Source organism: Sturnira hondurensis, unplaced genomic scaffold (genome assembly GCF_014824575.4).
Source record: "Sturnira hondurensis isolate 20B ecotype Veracruz unplaced genomic scaffold, ASM1482457v3 Scaffold0013537, whole genome shotgun sequence".
NCBI lineage: Eukaryota > Metazoa > Chordata > Mammalia > Chiroptera > Phyllostomidae > Sturnira > Sturnira hondurensis.
In genome coordinates this window covers 1,441,145-1,455,869 of record NW_028086168.1, presented here as the reverse complement: position 1 = coordinate 1,455,869, position 14,725 = coordinate 1,441,145, and positions in this window count along the sequence as shown.

Below are 14,725 nucleotides of genomic sequence, written 5' to 3'. Positions count from 1 at the left end.
AGCGCTTTTGCAGTTTCATGCAAGGCTGTTGGGAGCTTTCCACTCTTGTGGTGTGGACCAAGAGCCTTGTGGAGCAAGACCAAGAGATCTAAGCTGGCATCCTTCTCCTTTGACTCAGGCCAAGTAGCTCTTTCCTTTTTTCCTCCATTTTAATTGAATTTATTGGGGTGACACTGGTTAAGAAAATTATACAGGTTTCTGGTGTACAGTTCCACAACATATCATCTGTACACTGTGCTGTGTGTTCACCACCCCAAGTGTGTTGTGTTCACACTGTGTGTTCACCACCCCAAGTCAAGTCTCCGTCCATTACAGCATATGCTTTCTTGGTTAAAAAAAAAACAGAAAGGGGAACAAGCAGTGGGCATGGCCCCTCCCCTTCTTCTTGCCTTGAACATCGATGGCCATTATGTCTGCAGCTAGAGCTCCTAACTCATGGCTGAGAGGCAATAGATGTAAAGGGAAGATCAGGAGAGTCCTGAAGCCAGTGCCAGCAGCTTCGACCTCCAGGGTTTCATATGTGAGAAAAATAAACCCTATTTGCTAAGTCACATTAGGTCAGTGTTTCTGTTATTTGTAACTGAACATATTACCATCAGGTATAGTTGTGAAAATGTAATGAGAAAATAAAGTTGTGAGAATGTAATGAGTGAATGCTAGTTGCCTAGCAACTAGCAAACATTCAAAAAATAGTAATTTTCTTTCCCCTTATCTCTGCCTAAATTAATATTCCTGTTTTGAGTTTATGAAGGCCAAATCAAATTACACAATACCTTTGTATATTATGTACATCAAAGTTGGCCCTTTCTGAGCTATTTATATTTTTGAACCAATGTCCTGATTAAGAGTACAGTAACAAGGATAAGAAGGAGCAGTGAGTTTTCTCTCTCCTTTTTTGCATTTCAGCGATGGATGGTTTTGTTGTTGGGAGTGTTGACTTATCTCATTGCTTTAATATCCCCTAAAAATAAAAGGAAACATGCCTTTGCTTTTTATAAAAATGTGTTGTTATTTTGGGTTCATATTGGCTAAGCCTTCTTGTTTATAATAACAGCACCAGTATCTGCACCAAAGTAGAAGAATATGGCTGAGTGGCTTGGGTGTCAGGAACAATAGGGCCTTTGTTTGGGTTGATTCCATGTACGTATCACAGTATCTTTTTGTTTTCTGGGCCACCATTCTTGCTCTGTGCATATTCAACTAATTATTTATGGAAATAAAGCTTGTCTTTAGAGTAGTGAATCCGCTGGTGACAGAGACATATGTTTGAGATGCCCCGGTGCCCCGGGTTTACATGATGTTGAGTAATGCAGCTCAACCCGATTTAGCAACTGTTTCTTGAACACCCACTGTGTGCTAGGCACAGTGAGGCCTGAGGTGATGAATCAGTCATGGCTTGCCTTTTGGGAACCAAGGGTGGGGAGCAGCAATAGACACAGGTCACTTGGATACCAGACTGGTGCTACAATAAAGTGCTAATAAGGTTCTATGAGATTGCCAAGGGAAGTAAGGAAGGGTACGTTTCACTATGGGAGTTGAATAAAAGACTCTAGATGTCAGTGAGAAAAGCAAATGATCTCTGTTCTTGTTATTTTCTGTCACCTAGATATGTCTTATGATTATTAAAGTGTAATATCCTTTCACCTAGCTCTGGCTGGGTTGCTCATTTGATTGGAGTGTTGTCCTTCCTACACACCAAAAGGTTGTGAGTTGAATTCCCTGGTGGGCCTTGTATGGGAGGCTACTAATTGATATTTCTCACTAACACTGATGTTTCTCCCTCTCTCTCCCACCTCCTCTTCTCTCTCTAAAATCAATAATAAAAAAATTTGGGTGAGGATTAAAATCCTTTCACATAGTCTAACTTAAATGAATCCTTAAAACACACTATGGGGCAGATTTGTCATGTAAATTTATACATAAAGGAGTAAAATGAGGCTCAGCAAAGTTTCAAGCACTCGTGTGACTTACTTTAAATGACGAAGAACCCAAGGATTCCAGCTGCAGGTGTAATTCTTTCTCTGTAGACCAGTGGTTCTGATGTTCCACAGAGGTGGTTCTCTGTGGCTGTACATTACAATCTCCTGGGAGGTTTCAAAAATCCCCATGCCCAGGTTATAGTCCAGACCAATTAAATCAGACTCTCTAGAGGTGGGACCTAGGTATCAGTCTTTTAAAAAAGTATTTATTTATTTATAAATTGTGGTAAAATATGCATAACATAAAACTTACTCTCCTAACCACTTTTCAGTGTACAGTTCAGTGGCGTAAGGCACATTCACAGTGTTGGGCTACCATTACCACCAGCCATTCATAGAAGTCTTTTCATCTCATGAAATGCTACATTAAACAAAAATTCCCTATCTTCCCTTCCCTCAGGCCCTGCCCACCACCATTCTACCTTTTGTGTCTATGAATTTGACTACTTGAGGTGCCTCATATAAGTGGAATCATACAGTGCTTCCCTTTTTTGTGACTGACTGGTTCACTTCATTTAGTTTAATGTCCTGAAGGTTCATTCATGGTGTATCATGTGTCAGCATTCTTTCCTTTTTAAAACAAAGTAATATTCCGTTGTATTTTTATGCCACATTTTGTTTGTCCATTCATCTGTCAGTGGGCACTTGGTTTACTGCTATCTTTTGCCCATTGTGAATAAGGCTGCTATGAACATGGGTAACCCTGCTTACAACACTTTTTGGTATATACTCAGAAACAGAATTGCTGGATCATATGGTAATTCTATTTTTAATTTTTTGAGGAACCACCATATGGTTTTTCATAGTGCTTGCAGCATTTTTACATTCTCACCAACAGCGTGTCAATGTTTTTTTTTCTTTAAACTCCCTTGTGATCTCAGTGAGCATCCAAGGTTGAGAAGCCCTGCAATAGACTAAAGTCAAGAAGGATGTATTTTCCTCACCTTCACATCAAGTCTCTGCACCACACCTGGCAAGCTGCATCGTTTGCTCTGATGTTGAGCGGAATTCCTCCGTGTTGTATTCGTTTATTTCTACACAGCTTCTGTGAATCTGTAGTTGACCCACCTTTCTCTATAAGGCAGGTGGACCAATGGGCCTCTGGAGTTTTCTTAAGTTTTGAACACCTATTTCTTCCCTAATCGCATTTGTTCTTTGGTTTTGCCGGCATGAAGCACACAGTAGAAAGAGTTGCTCCTTCTAAACCAAATAGGAGAGGGGAAATAAAATAAGGGAAAGGCGGGCTGCCAGGTTTCCTTCAGATTGGTAACCCACGGACCGGCTATTTATGACTAAGGACCCTCTAGATATGACTTCTTAATTAAACTTCTGCACCTGCCTCTTCCCTATCCTCATTCTTGAAAACCAAGGAGGAGCTTCCATTTCTTAAAACAAATTGTGTTTTCCTTCTTGGAAATAAACAAAAATCCCCCAAACTAAGGGAAAATTTGGGGACTTGATTCATATTCATCTTAATCTAAGGGACCCCCCCATTATCAAGGATGAGGGTCTCTGAGTTTGTGCAGTTGGGAGGGCAACGGAGGAAGGGAAACACAGGACACAGAGAAGAGGCCGAAAGTGATTGTGTTTGGTGTGTCTGTTTCTCTTCAGGTTGTTGTCAGGAATGATTTATTTAATCCTCTTGATTTAGAAGACTTTTAGTGTTAGCGGGCACTCTTTTTTATTACTTCTGTCTTCTGCTGGCCTTTCCCGGGCCTCTTATATTTCCATCAAGCTATTGACATTCTGTCTGAATCAATAATGAACAAAGGTCTCTTTCTTGGACATGCAGCACAGTGTATTTTACCTGAGATCAGAGTTGAAGAATTACAGTTGTTTAGAATCAAGAGAGACATTGAGAGACGAGCTTCCAGCCCAACCTTATTTTCAGTTTGACCTACAGACACTGTAGCTGATTAGTGGCAGAGTTCAGACAAGGACCCAGGTCTTCTCTGAATAAATCCATTACTGTTGCCATAGTCTGTGCTTGCATTTACCTATTTTTTAATTCACTATTTATAGGGTATCTATTTTAGATACAGTGCTTGGCATTGGGGAAAGAGCAACACAGACATGCTTTCTGTGGTAGGCGTCTCCTCCACTAGAGATTATAAGGAGATCTAGTGGAGGAGACACCTAATTAATCACGCAGTGCAGTTCAAAGGGAAGCACCCAGCTCCTTTGGTGGGGGAGATGAGGGAGCTCAGGGAGCCCTTGTAAGGAGAGGGAAATTGGACACAGAGAAGCCGGGGATGTGCACACCCAAAAGAAAGAGCACAGGAGGGTGCAGTGGAAAGGGGTGGCTTTCTATGAGCCAAAGGGAGAGGCTTCAGGAGAAACCACACCTGCTGCCATCTTGATCTTGAACTTCCTGCCTCTGGAACTGTGAGACAATAAATTTGCTTTTTTTAAGGCACCTCTAGCAAACGAACACAATGCCTCAGGCAAGTTAATAACTTATCTCCTCTTTCAACTCATTCTCTGTAAGTGGAGATATCCATAGGCAGCTTGGGGGTAGGGGTGTGCTGAGGGGGCCTAAAGTTAGAGCTTTGAAGTCCTCAGCATGCAGATGTAATTGAAACCGTGAGAGGATGGGGTCACCCACAGTGCAGGGGTGGAGAAGACAGGAGGGCCTAGGCCTGAATGCGGAGAAAGGCCGTCATTTCGGGACCAGTCAGGGTGGTGGGGAAAACCAGAGCTCAGCCCTACAACAGCCCGGGGAGGGGAGCATCAGGGGTGTCGGGCTGAGAGACCGGGGAGAGTGAAGGTGAATCTGGAGAGCACTCGCAGGGGAGTGGTGGGAAGGAAGCCGGACTGCCAGGTAAGGGAGTGGGAAGTGAGGAGCTGGAAACGGGGGCATGGACAAAGCTTGCAAGAAGTTCATGGGCGGGAAGACTGATATTCAGAGCAGAACCTGGAGTGGGGCTGAGGAAGAATCTTTTTTTTTTTTTTTTAATGAGACATTTGAGCAAGCTTAAGTGTCAATTAGCAAGGGCAGAGTCACTGTTCAAGTGAGAGAGTATAAAATCAGAAGAGTCCAGCCCTGGCCGGTGTGGCTCAGCTGGTTGAGTGTCGTCCCACAAAGCAAAAGGTCACGGGTTTGGTTCCTGGTCAGGGCACAGGTCTGGGTTGTTGGTTTGGTTCTCAGTCAGGGCATGTGCCAAAGGCACCCGATCGGTATTTCTCACATTGTTTCTCTCTCTCTCCTTCCCAACCCCTTTCTAAAATGTCAATGAGCATGTGAGAGAAAAAAATCAGAAGAATCAAGTCTTTAAGGTGGGACTTGAGGGCTCTCCCACCCTGGTGAAGAGATGTCCCTCATCTAGGGGAAGGGAAGGTGAAGACCTGGTGCGGGCCCAGGGGGCTTGGGCACTGCCTTCTGGCTACTTCCTTTCCCTCTGATAGTCAGGTGAGGTCCCTTGTAGACAGTAGGGGGTTCTGGTGGGTGGACGTCCTACAACAGACTTGGGGAGACAGTTTCTCTAACAAGTTATGGAGGAAATGTAGACCCCACTATGAGACAGGCCATTGTATGTGTTTCACAAACACTCTTGAAAATAATCTGATAGACAAAATTATCCGCATTTTGCAGCTGAGGAATAAGGGCCTTCGGTAGTTGAGATTCTGGCCAAAGTTATATAATTTGTAAGCACCCTAGGTAGGATTTAAACCCAGAATCCTTACAGCCTTGACCCTATGCCCTTACCACGGTGCCCTCCCCAGCCAGGACTGGATCAGACTAGTAGATACTTTGGCAGGCTAATTATTTGTCTACCCTGCAAACCTATACGTGTTTGAAATTTACACTGTGTTTTCTTGAGGAGGGTTGAGCTCTGGCTGCAGGAAGGACAGAAAAGAAGGACCCAGGAACCCCAAAGATGCAGTTATCTCAGTATGACTCAAGGTCTGGGCTTAATTGGACCCACCCCTCTCCAGAAGGCAGTTCACATGGTCACCTCTGGAATTTGATGCTTGCCAGTGGGGTAGGGGTTCAGGGGGTGGTTTTGAAGGTGGAAGGGAGTAGAGTGCCCTCCACATGCTCCCAACCCGGTAGCTTATCAAAGGCAGATGCTTCTTTATTTACAAATGGTTTAAATTTGAAAGTTAGTCCCTAAACCCATTTGTGTAAGTCCACCAGCCAGTCGTTTATTAGACAAGCTGCCGCTGCACCATCAGTGGGGTGATTATCCTCTGATGTGGAGCTTCGTTTCTGTCTACCTCGGAAAATTTAGAAGTGAGTAGCATTTGTATTCCTTCTAGCCATGAACAGTGACCACCCTAAAAGGAGTTCTGGCAAATTCCACTTTTTTCTCTACTGAATGTCATTTCCAGTGGCATTTTCCTGCCTTTGTGATATTTTAGCACTATAGATCAGTGTCCGCCAGGGCAGTTGTCTGACTAAACTGCACCAGGCCAGCTCTGGCTGTCCTGTGCCTCAGTTTCTCATAAAGTGTCAAATAATAGACCTGACTTGTTTCATGTGTGCAGGTGATTCATTGCTGAAAACACGTGGGTTGCACACTGGAGGAACCCACCAGAGCTGCCACAATCATGTTTCTAGGAATTACTCATAGTTAGTCAAGCCATTTCCCATTTAGCATGGGAAATGGTGAGGTGCTACCCTGATTATGTCTGAGAAAGTTTTTCCTCACTGTGCTATTTCCACGGATGTACAATCCTCACTGTGCCTTGCTGTTTTTAGGTTAGTTATGGGAAAGTTTTGCAGGCCCCAAAGAAATTAGACAACAAATAACCAAAACCCCAGAAAGGGAAAGCTAGGGTGGCTTCTGAATGCATGCGTGAGCCTCACAGGTGTCTGTGTCGTGGGCAGGTTGAAGTGCCATCAGGCTGCCAGGCCCCCGTGCTGCCCTGACTGAGCAGCTCCCAGGTGTGCCCAGCTTTCAGTACTGAGGCTGGGAAGGTCCTGGGCAAAGCAGGATGAGTTGCTCACCTGACTTTTTAGTTTTTTTGAATAAACTTTTTATTGTAGAGTAGTTTTGGATTTAAAAAGTTTGTAAAGATAGAACAGAGCTCCCATATGCCACAAACCCAGTTTTCCCTACTATTAATATCTTACATTAGTGTGAAACATTTGTCACATTATTAACTAAAGTCTATCTTTTACTCAGATCTCCTTGTTTTTTATCTAATGCCTTTTTTCTGTCCCAGGATCCCACCCAGGACCCCACAGGGCAAGTAGTGGCTGTCCCTCAGACTGGTCTTGTTTTTGTTGACTTTGACAAATTTGAGTAGTACTGGTCAGGCGTTTTGTAGAACGTCTCTCTACTGGGATTTGTTTGATGTTTTCCTCATGACGAGACTGGGCTTACGAGTTTCAGGGAGGAAGAACACAGAGGTAAAATGCCATTCTGACCACATCATATCAAGAACACATGCTCTCAACATGACCTGTCCCCGTTGGTGCTGACCTGAGTCCCCTGCGCGCGTTAGGTCATGCTCTTCAGGTTTCTCTATGGCGTCATGCGCATCCTCTCTCCTTCCTTTCTTGGGCTGCAGCCCATGCTTAAGGGGTGGGAAGTTGTGCTTTACCTCCCCAATCAGGGAGCATTCACATAAATTACTTGGAACTCTCTGTTGTGGAAGATTTGCCCATTCTCCTCAATTAATTCACTTATATCAGTGTGGCCTCATGAATATTTATTTTGTACTTGGGTTTATAGTTCAATACTGTTGTATTGAATTGTATTGCAATTCCTTAATGACAAACAATATTGAACATGACTCAATAATACTTATTTGCCATCCATATATTTTGTTTGGTTAGGTGTCTGTTCAAATCTTTTGCCCTTTTAAAAATGGGGAGCAATCTGGGATTGAGGCCAGTTGTTTGTGTATAGACTGGGAAGCCCCGCTGACCCCAGATTTCGTCAGCTGTGCTAAGACCTTCCTGGTGGCTGGGTTCACCCCATTCTGAGTCAGATCTGACCTGAGTGGGTGGGGAGCTGGAGGTGAACTGGAGTGAACCCACCTATGGTTCAGGCAAAACCATTTGCCTCAGGTTTCAACTTCTTTTCACCCCTTGCAGAAATGCTTCACGAAATACACTAGGAATTAAAATACTTCACAGTCCTACAAATAACCATTGCCTTTTGCCATCATTTAGAACTAATGTGGGCAGCACCAACCACCAGACACACGAGCTGTACAGGATGGTGGCAATATTCCTGTTTCTAGGCTTTCCTATTTCGAAAAGCCTCCGGCAATGTGGATTTGCATGATGTGTGGCCACGTGGACACTTCTTTATCTTGGAAGCAATTCTTTACTCCTTTTAAAAAGACAGGCCTCATGGTTTTGGAACCTCAGTTTCCGGTCACGAGAGAAAATCAGTTCAGGAGAAATGTCATGTAGCACTGTTACATGACAAAGGATTGCCTGTGTTCTTTAATGTTTATGCCTCTGGGAGCTTCTCTGAAGTTTACTTGTTCTGAAGACTTTCTTAAAGTCAGAGACCCATTGCTGTAGTAATTTACAAACATCAGCTTTTCAAAAGAAATGCCGCTTACCTGTCTGCAAGTTAGAATTTGGCAAGCTGTCAAAGGAAGGAAGCGCATCTTCCTTCATCTGGTTACACTGAAGGCAGTGTGACCACTAGGGGTCAGGCGACGTCTTGAGAAAGTGGCCCCAGAGGTGGAGAGAAAGGAGAAGGAGGAGGAGCCAACTCGCACTTCAGATCGGAGAAAGATATAACCGGTCCAGCAGGGAGTTGAAATGTAGGCATTCTGAACTTTAGCAATAAGAGGTGCTTCCCCCCCCCCCGCCCCACACACACACTGGCTTGAAAGCTAATTCTCTGAAGAGAATCATAGATTTTATGTTTGTCATTTTGCCTGCAATTTCTCTTCTTGGCAGATTTTCAAACGTCATTTAATTTCTCCTTACTAGCCCTGTGCGGCCCTTCCTGGTGGATTTGGGGTGTGGAAAATCGCAACGTCCTCATCATTTCCCACAACACTTTTATTCAGGTGAGTTCTGGATGAAATGAAAAAAGGTCCAAGAAGAGGAGGGCTGGGGCAGACGGAGGGCCCCCTGGTTATTTGGGCCACTGGTTCCTGCAAACTCAATGAGAAGGAGGAACGGACGAGAGGCGTGGGTGATGAGGATGAGGTCCTTTCCATCCAGATCAAAAGCTCCCGCACTCTCATGCCCCAGGGGCCAATCGTACCCTGTTTCCACTTGGGGACAATATCAGGGTTCCCCACGTGGGATATTGTCCCTTTAGATCCTTGCGCCCATGGCGCACATTGCTATCCAATCTCACTTTGTTTGAACATCAAACATACAGTTTGATTCTCTACTGAGAATGCTTCTTAATCTGGTGTGTTAGGCAGTCATTATCAACCTGGCCTCCATTCAGATTTGGCAATGCCTACATGTCAAAAACAAGTTTATGTTGAACTTGACGTTCCTCTCTCCTGCCTCTGTAGTGATGGTCAGTGTTTTCGATTGATGTCTCTGAAAGTTTCTTGAGGGTCTTCTTTAAAACGTGGTCGAGGTGTTATTGCACAAGGGCCAAACATAACACAATGGCCAAACAGTGGACTCATTTCAGGCATGGATGCCTTCTGGCTGAAATCTGTTCCATACAACAGTTGTAGGTTATTTTGTTAGAGATCTAGTCCAACTCCTGCATTTTTCTCCTAAGCATAGTAGTGTCTATGCAGATTAGAAATCTGACAAACTAACGCAATTTACTAAACAGTGAGATGAATCGCCTTATTAGCATTCAGAAATGCAAATTAGACATTGTTGAAATGCCATTTTTTCGTCAAGTAATGAAAATGAAAAACATTATGACACTTTGTGCTGGTGGAGAGTGGAAAAAAGGTGCCCCGACATGTTGCATAAGAACATAAATTATTATTGTCTTTGGAAAGATAATATAGCAATATCTATTAAAATAAAAACTATGTTGCCTCCAATCTCATTTGGTGGAGTATATTCTTCAGATATGAAAAGTGTTAGAGCGCTGGCTGGTGTAGCTCAGTGGATTGAGCGTGGGCCTGCGAAGCAGAGGATTGCGGTTCGATTCCCAGTCAGGCCAAATGCCTGGGTTTCAGGTCAGTTCCCAACGGGGGCCAGTTCCCAACGGGGGACGCATGAGGAGCAACCATACATTGATATTTCTCTCCCTTTCTCCTTCCCTTCCCTTCTAAAAATAAATAAATAAAATCTTTTAAAAAAAGTGTTAGAACAGCTCTTACCGGCTCTTACCGGCTCTTACCGGTGTGGCTTAGTTGGTTGGGCACTGTCCTACAAAGCAAAAGGTCACCCATTTGATTCCTAGTCAGGGCACACACCAGGGTTGCAGGTTTGGTCCCTGATTAGGGCACATACAGGAGGGAAACAATCACTATTTCTCTCCTTCTCTTTCTTCCTCCCTTCCCCTCTCTAAAAATAAAGAAATATGCCCTGGCTGGTGTGGCTCAGTGGATTGAGTGCTGGTGTGTGAACCATAGGGTCTCTGGATGGATTCCCAGTCAGGGCCCATGCCTGGGTTGCGGGCCAGGTCCCCAGTAGGGGGTGCTCAAGAGGTAACCATCCGTTGATCTTTCTCTCCCTCTGGTTTCCCTTCCCTTCCTCTTTCTCTATAAACAAACAAACAAACAAACAAACAAACACAAATAAATAAAAAATATTTTTAAAAAAGTGTTAGAACATGAAAATTAATAAGAAAGCTTGGTACATGTTTTTAGTGGCAAAACAATACATAATTGAGACATATCTGAGTGCCCATCAATATTTTGCTGTATGTGTATTTTGATATACTCATAATCTCAATTTAAATGAGTGTAAATCAGTGAATTAGATCTATATGGATTGCTATAATGGACGGGTAAGTCGAGCGAAAAAAGGAAATCGTGGAGTCTTGAACATAGCATATTAAATTTTTGTAAGAAGGAAAAATTAAAGCTCTCTATATAGGAATTCATGTTTGCATAAATTTCTACAAGTGAGATGAAAGGTTGGGAGGGCGCCCACTAGGCTATTGACCCCTGGAGGGGGGTAGCTTAAGAGGAGGAATGTGTATGTGTATGTGTCTACATGGGGTGAGAGTATTGTGATTTTTTTCTTGAATGCATTTAAGAAATAAGATGCCCATAAATACTTCTAGAATAAAAATATGTTGGCTGAGGGATGGTCCCTAAAAAGTTAAAGCCGTTGAGCAAAGTCTTAACAACTGATTAAATATCAAGCAGGGGCTATGAGCTGGTTCCCTATGTTCAATCCACTGTACAGTTGCTATTTAAAAAATGTAAAAAAAATGCAGCTGGGAAAATTTCTTATTGCTTCCTCTGTTTGATGTTTTCACTCTCCCCCATCTGCCACCCCCACCCCCTTCTCTATGGAGTAGCCAAGCTGAGAGAACAAGAGCTTTTAATTGAGAGAGAACCAGGATCTGAGAGAACCAGATCCTCTGCTGTTCCTCCCCAGACAGACACTCCTTTGGACTAGATAAGTTAATTTCCATGACCAGGTTAGCTTTTGTATGGCAATCCCCAGAGTTAAAAGGATTGAGGAGGTGACTGAAGAGTTACAGATTTTCTCATTGTGCAGTCAAGATGCTCTCCTTGATCTGACAATTTCAGAAGCCAGAATTTTATTTCATTTCCAACTTGACATATAAGTTAGTGTGGTGTTGGGGTTATGAGAACTGTCACCTCACCTGTGACCTCTTTTTCACACTGCAAGCTCTCCAAAGACTTCATGGAACCCACACAGTTTAATTTGGGCTTTGCTCCGCCTTCTTTTGGTTAAAGTTAACCTGCTGACCCTTTTGAACAGTTTGTCATTTAATTCAGGAAGAGGCTGTTACCCATCAAATGGAACACATCATTGTATCCACTTAGTTCTTTTTGTTTATTCCTGGGAAGTACTTTTTCCCCCTGACACGTTTTACCTCTCTCTGCGGTTTGGAAACACACAACCACAAAATGTGAACCTGGGCCTGAAGAAATTGTGAGGCAGTGTGGTAGGGAAAATAAAGTCCTCCCTAAGCTGTCCACATGGAGTTTCTGAGATCTGTGGCTTTATTATCTTGCATGGCAAAGGGCCAAAGCTGTGTGCATCGAGTCCCTGAAATCTGCGACTTTTTATCATCGCATATGGTGAAGGGTCTTTGCAGTTGTGATTCAGTTAAAATGTGGAGATTATCCATTATCGGGGTGGGTCCAGCCTGATCACATGGGTCTCTGAAGGCAGAAACATTTCCTGGCTACGGCCAGGAGGACATGACTATGGGAAGAATGGTCAGAGCAATGCAACATCGCTGATTTTGAGGATGGGGGGAGGGACAATGGGCCAAAGAATTCAGGAGCCTGTAGAAGCTGGAAAAGGAAAGAAAATGGACCCTCTTCTAGAGTTTTCAGAAGGAAAGCAGCCCTGCTGACATCTTGATTTTAGCCCAGTGGCACCCATGTCCGACTTGGAGAGGCATGCCAATGTGTTGCACTGGGCATTCGGCTCTGTTTCCCACTCTTCTCTCGACTTATCCCTTCTCTCTGTGCAAGTGCCCTCAAGCTGACTTCCCCCATGGTAGCAAGCTGATGATCAGCAGCCACTGAATAATGGACTTTGTTGTTCACATCCATGGGAAGGAGGAAAAAAGCCTCCCCCAAGCATGAAATAAGGTATTCCCTGCAGTCCGATCAGGCCAGTTGGGTCCTATGCCCACGCCTGGGCCAGCTACTGAAAGGGCAAGCCCGGGGTCCTAAGCCAGTCACTGCCAGGGGAGATACAGTGACGGTGATGATCCACACAGAGGAGGGAATAGCTAAGGGAAGAGGAGCACAACAAACCCGCCACCCACACCTACTTTTTTCTTTCGTGGTACCTGCTTGGTGCCTGTAGGTTGTTGACTTTATGACTTTTCTGGATCTGACTGTACCTACTAAGACACAGCTTTTCTCCTGAGAAATGGTTCCCACGCCCAGGGCCCCCCCCTACTCTCCCACCTGTGACTGAGATTGCTAAATCACGCTAGTACTCCCTATTGCTGAATCCACATGCAGCCTCACGATGTTCGGTACCACACTCCAGGCAGCCACGCCTGGTTGACTGGAGCTGGCCCAGGAAACAGACCTGGTTTGGCATGGTAGCATTAACTAGACATTGTCCTTTTTGTTCTTTTTAAGTAGTTGCCTTGCCTTGTCAGTTCATGTTGAGATAACAACAAAGTATACCTCTCAGGCCTCCCTCATTATCTCCATGTTTCCCTGGGTTTGAGTTTGCCATTGCTTGTCAGTAGCCAGCCAGAGGGTATCAGGGCCTAGACTGTTAGTGTTTAACCTTGAACATGCCCTGCTCTGCCATTTTAGTTTAAAATACTTTTTAGTGTTAATTTTCTACTCCTGTCCCCTTAAATACTTCATATTTTTATGGTACCATTTACATGTAGTAAAGGGAATAGAATTTATTAGGATTCCAGGTGGGAAGAGTATTGATCCCTTCGAGAAAAAGGATCTGAGCAAGGAGACATGTGGCAGGTCCCAGGGGACAGTGGTCACTTGTCATGCTGTGTGACTTTTGGAAGAAGGCAGTGTGTGAGCAATGTACCCAAGAGAAGGAGGAAATAGGACAGCAGCCTGTGTGTCGGGAACCACGTGGAGGACAGTGATGAAATTCCGAACAGCTGCTCAGAGGTCGGCTCTTTGACAACAAGGTGCACCACAAAGAGGGCTTCTAGAAACTAGCGCTGCTGTCACGGGCACTAAAATTTTCCCCCTCTCGCTCTCTCACAAGTCTTGCAGCAGTGACTCTGGCTTTTCTCTTTCACCCAGACAAACCTGGGTTTCTCCTGGTTGTGGTGCGGTGCGGTTCCACCCCAACTTCGGAACATGGAGGCCCCGCTTTATTCAGGTTTCAGTTTATTTGGTGATGTTGGCTTTTAGCTATTTGAGCCCTCTTATTCTATCTGTCTGTGTGTTAATAGTCATGGCTTGCTTTTGAAGGGTACGAGTATGCCACCCCCAAATACGCCACTTGGGTGTAAGGATTATTTTGAGCTCATAGCAGTTGAGAAGAAGCAGATACAAGAAAAGCTCCCTCTCTTCCCCCTATTTGCCTAGAAGCAGGATATAAATTTGAAAAAATGTCCCCCTCCTGTCTCAGCCAGGAACGATAGAAGTTAATCACCAAGGACAACTGGAGACTGAGAACAGCCCAGCGACTACACCAGAGGAGCCTAAATAACAAACTGCACTAATTAGCCCTTACCTTCCATTAATTCCCTGTATACTTACCTTCCCATAATTGGCTACCCTAGACTTTCAGTCTTTTTCCTTTGTCTTGTCACTTCTCTAAAAACTTTTGTTCTTATGTTGAGATGCTATATAAGCCCAGGAGCCAACCACTATTTTGAGTTACTTATCACTAAGTACTCCCATGCGTATATGAAATGTACATGCTCATAAACTTCTCTTTTTCTCCACTTTATCTGTTTTCCATTGCAATTATTTGCAGGGTGTAGTGAAAGAATCTATGAAGATAGGGGAAAAAGTTATGTTTCCCTTCCTACACTTTTCTTATTCAATGCAACCTTCCTTTAGCTCACTTTGGTATTCTTCTTAGCTCTTATATTTATGTCATCTCGTCTCAGATTTTTGTTTTCATTCTCTTGCACACAATTCGTTTTGTTATGGCTTGTGTTTAAATTTCTCTTATTTACTTCTTTCTTGTTGTGGAGTTTCAGCTCTCTTGGCTTACTCAGTAGCAAGCAGGAAGGTGT